The 5150-nt window shown below is 39.2% G+C and overlaps 1 long non-coding RNA gene across 1 annotated transcript in view; it reads right to left on the reverse strand.

The window, feature by feature from the left end:
* The window catches only part of LOC110268956, a 4443-nt gene extending 2706 nt beyond the window's left edge, over positions 1 to 1737 (reverse strand). The window contains exons 1-2 of the long non-coding RNA XR_002357744.1: positions 1452 to 1737; positions 943 to 1342 (exon numbers count right to left, since the gene is read on the reverse strand). This is a non-coding gene — a long non-coding RNA (uncharacterized LOC110268956). The remainder of the gene's footprint in view (positions 1 to 942; positions 1343 to 1451) is intronic.

Below are 5150 nucleotides of genomic sequence, written 5' to 3' on the forward strand. Positions count from 1 at the left end.
TGTATGATGCACCCAAGATACTTAAAACTTTTAACTTTTCGTAGGATGTTTTCTCCAATCTTCACCTCTATATTGGGGTTTTCCCTTCTCAGACTGAACTCACATTCCATATATTCCGTCTTGCTACGACTTATGCGCAGACCATACACTTCTAGAGCTTCTCTCCATAACTCCAACTTCTTATTTAGGTCTTCCCTTGACTCTCCCATAAGGACGATATCATCGGCAAAAAGCATGCACCATGGCACAGGCTCTTGGATGTGCTCTGTGAGTACTTCCAAGACTAATGTGAAAAGGTATGGACTTAAGGATGATCCCTGGTGTAATCCTATACCAATAGGGAATTCTTCTGTCACACCACCTTGAGTCTTCACACTAGTTGTGGCCCCATCATACATGTCTTTAATTGCCCGAATATATGCGATCCTTACTCTCCTCTTTTCTAAAACCTTCCATAAGACCTCCCTTGGTACCCTATCATACGCTTTTTCCAAATCAATAAACACCATATGTAGATCCCTTTTATTACTACGATACCTCTCAATCATCCTTCTTAATAGGTATATTGCTTCAGTGGTAGATCTGCCCGGCATAAATCCAAATTGGTTCTCTGTTACTTGTATCTCTTTTCTCAACCTCCGTTCTATTACCCTTTCCCATAACTTCATAGTATGACTCATAAGCTTAATCCCTCTATAGTTTCCGCAACTTTGTATTCCTTTATGCACTTAACCTGATCCAAATCTCTCGTTCTTCTTTCCCGGCTCTTTGCGATTCTATATATACCTTTTTCTCCTTTTTTCGTGCCCAAATCATGATGACATAACTGTATATATGGCATAAATCAGAAACAGGGAATTGTACCCAAAACAGGGAATTGTACCCAAAAATAAATAAATAAATAAATAAATAAATAAATAAATAAATAAATAAAATACACACCTTTGGATTGTGCTAAGTCCCCTGCTTCCCAGTACAATTGAGTCTGGTTTCAGATCTTCAATAGAATCCAGAAGTTTCTCTCTTGCATTACCTCAATCAAATTGGGTCCTCTTCGATCTTCTGAGGCTCAAATAGTCACAGTAGCTGTTCTTATTGAACACTAAATCAATTTAGCTATTCTTCAACACATGTAGACATATATCTTATTAATAGCCGAAAAAGAAACTTTGGTAAGAAATAAATAATTGTAAAACTGTTTACTAAGCACTGAAGAATGTAAGATCATAAAACTTAGTTCAAATTTGATACATTCAATATAAGCACCTTATTATCATATATAGACCAGTTAGTAATGAGTTCTGAAAGATGCCTCTTAGCAAGCCAAAAAGTGCACCTTCACCTGTACACATGCATTGCAATTAATTAATTAATCTGCATTCATTGCATCACCAGTTACTACTAATCTAATCTATTCTAAGCTGCTCATTACTCATAACTAATATACTAACATTGTTCATGTTGAGAACAGTAAGAAGCTGGTTTTTGTATTTCACTCCCTCACACCTGTGAATGGGTGAGGTTAAGCCATGGTGGTTTGTTTGATCCCTCTTTAGTGTGTTTATGACCTAAATCACCAGTCATAACAAGAACAGGAAGGAACAAGAACATGCATGCAAATTCCAGATAAAAAATCTCAGCAATTCAGATATATAGTTCATAAACGAATTTATTCTATATCACAATCATAGAAATTGTTATGTTTCAGATTTCACAAATTATAGGAATATACAAAATTCATACCTTAGAATTTGTAAATGAAGGGAAGCTAAGTGTAGCTCTAGCTTGCTTAATTAATGAATAATGTGTATGTGTGTGTACCCTGCCACGGAAGAAAACAGGTATTAGAGATCCCTTATATATAGGGGAGGAGGAGGAAGGGGCTATTTGCATGAGTGAATTGCATTGATTCGAGGGCAAACAATCAAAGCCATGAGCACACCCGTTTCCGAATGCCAACTCAATTCATTATTGTGGCTAGTTGGTGTGATGCAGTTCTACAATTAATACTTTGGGCCACCACTTCCGATCTATTTTACTCAAATATTCTTCTACTGATGATACCCTTGCAAGTAAAATAAACGAATAAAATTAACTGGTTTAGGATTCAGGTATACTGTTGTTCAAGAGTAACGTAAACATCATAAGAATCTAGTAGTTCATTTTTAACTGAGAGTGACTCAGAAAGAAACTAAAACGGCACTTTGTCCCCTCTGAGTAGCCTCTGTATTATGGTTCGAAGCCTCTCATCTGCTTGAACCTCCTCCTCTAGTTTATCCCACTCGGCTGACTGCACAATTGACAATGAAGAGAGCTGAAACTTCCGAGAAAGGGCATTGGCCACTGTATTTTCACTGTCCTCCTTGTGCTTTATGTCAAAATTATACCCAAGAAGCTTGGTCATCCATCATTGCTGTTTTTCCCCTCATATTCTCTGCTCTAGAAGGAATTTGAGGCTTTTCTAGTCCGTATACACAGTAAAATATTGTCCCGAAAGATAATGCCTCCAATGTTGGACTGCTAACACTATTCCCATGAGTTCCCTCTCATACACTGACTTAGCTTTGGCACGCTCTAATAGCTTTTGGCTCATGTATGCAATTAGTTTTTCTCTTGCAGCAAGACTGCTCCCACTCCTCTACCAAAGGCATCAGTCTCCAGAGCAAAAGGCTTAGAGAAAGATGGAACAGCCAAGATTAAAAATGTTGCCATGGCTTTCTTAACTACTTCAAAAGCCTCTTGTGCCTCCGTTTTCCACCCAAAATTGTCCTTCTTCAGAAGTTGTGGAAGCCCCACGGTCGATGAGAACAATCACTCTTTGACCCATCATTCTCCCTTGAACCTTGAAAGTCTTATGGGTAGTCAAATCCCAAAAACTATAAGAAGAGAGCTGCAACTCCATTGCCTCTGGTTTAGTTTCTTTTTCTTCAAGGCCCATGTCTCCCACCTCCTCAGCCACTTCTTCCTTCTCTACTTGGTCCAAAAGAATAATTTCACAATGCTTCATTTGTCACACATGCTCTGGTCCCCACTTCCCTCCACATTTAAAGTATAGGCCTTTTTCTGTCTCTCAGCCCATTCTTCTTGGGATAGTCTTCTCACTCCCTGCTGCCTAGACCTATTTGACCCACTACTTCTTACTCTCCCTAAATTCACCAAAGTGGAAATAGAATTTGGTCCAGCATTAAACTTAAAACTTTGTGTATTAGCCACACCCCCATTTCGGATCCTATTGCCCACTTGGACACTTGGGCCTTGCCGGATCCAGTTGGAGCTCCGACGCAGAATGAACCTATTACCCCTAGTAACTGAATCCACTCTTCTTCTTCCCAGAATCATCCCCGCATCCCGCCACACATTGTTTCGGTTTCTATCACTGTTGCGCGATCCATCAACTCTTGAAGGTTAAAAAAATCTGAGATTCCCATCTCTGCACACGCCTCTAGTTTCAATCCATTCAAGAAGATGCACATAAGAGCTTTGTGCCCCAAGCCATGATGTGTTCTCGCCGCCGACTCGAACTCCCGGCAATATTGGGCCACCGTTCTCATCTGTTTCACTGTCAAAAGTGGACCCATCAGATTCGCGATGGCACCAGGTTGGAACCTCTTCAGCAAGTCTTCCTTGAATCTCCTCCATGTGAAGAATGGAGTCTGTTCCTCCCACCATTCTAGCCACCTCAAAGGCCTCTCCATTGAATGCCAGCGTCACGTAATCGAGTTTCTCCCCATATTGAATTTGTGCCATGCGGAAATACCTCTCAATCTTCGCCAGCCACCCACACACATCCTCCCCGTCGAAGGTTGGGACTTCCACCCTCCGCTTTACCTCCACGCGCGGGGTTACCAGATTCTCGCTCTTCCTCTCCGCTGAGTTTTCTTTTCGTTTCTCCGTCATTCTGATTCCCATGCGGTTGCTCACCCACCTCATTCCCTTCTTGCCTTCCTCGTGGCTCCAACTTCTGCAGTCTCTTCAAGATCATCTCAATATTTCTGGTTTGTTCCTCCTGCATCACATCTATTCAGCATTCTAGTCTGTCCATCCTTGCCTCCATTGCAGCGGCTTGCGTGGACACCATACACAACGCACTCCCAGAACCTTGCTATGATACCAGTTGTAACAGGTGGTACCTTAGGTAGTGAAATTAATAGACAAAATGAAACAACTAGAGCAATAAAGAGTAAAGCAAGATAATTTCACTCAATTTACTGATATAGAAGAAAGGAAATATAAGAAAAAAAGGATAATGGTTGTGATGGTATGAGCCAGCCTCACTCTCCTGGTCTATCCTTCATTCTTTCCATAAGTTTGCCCCCTTCCTCTCCTTATTTTGCTAATACTTATACTTTCCTTACTCCAATCATGAAAATCTGTTAGAATCATTCTTACTGACAATCTTTTACGTTTTTTTTCACTAACACTGTCGTGATTCTCTTTCCTATTCTTTTCTATTTTATCCTTCACTCTCTTTCTTTAAGTGTAATGTAAGGGCAGAGAAGAAATTTGCTTCCCTTTATGATTAGAAGCTTCTATTCCTAATACTTCATTCTTGCTTGGGTATGTAACACTATACTTCTCCTTTCTGGTTTATTCTTTTGGTTTTGTAATTGTTACATGTACTGAAGTATTGAGTGATGGTACTACCATGATGGCTTTATGGACATTTGATGAGAGGGAACATGAGAGGGGTATTGAAGAATGAGAACAAAGACAAGTTATTTTTTGGTGAAAATTCATTTGCGTTTGTAGACATACTCTCTGGCTTTTTGGCCACTATATTGCATCTGTGGGGTTGCAATTGTTAAATTGTGAGAAACTCCCAAAGCTCTTTAATTGGACCCAACGAGTTCTTAAATTTTTTGCTGTCATAGAAACTCTGCCCCCTAAAGAATTACTTTTTATCGCTTTCAATGTTCGTCTTCAAACCTTTAATGCTATAAAATAAATGTCGTTTGGTTTTATGAAGTTGTAGACATTTCTCATGTATCCTAAGATATTGTTCATGAAATTTAATTTTGATGCACTTTTATTGGAAAGTATCTTTACATGTACATTTAATTATATAATACTACATCATAAAAAATAACTATTATTTTTATTGAATACGTGAATAATCATTCAAAAAAATAGATTGTGTAAAATATTTTATA

The sequence above is a fragment of the Arachis ipaensis genome, chromosome B02 (assembly GCF_000816755.2).
Source record: "Arachis ipaensis cultivar K30076 chromosome B02, Araip1.1, whole genome shotgun sequence".
In the NCBI taxonomy this organism is placed as follows: domain Eukaryota; kingdom Viridiplantae; phylum Streptophyta; class Magnoliopsida; order Fabales; family Fabaceae; genus Arachis; species Arachis ipaensis.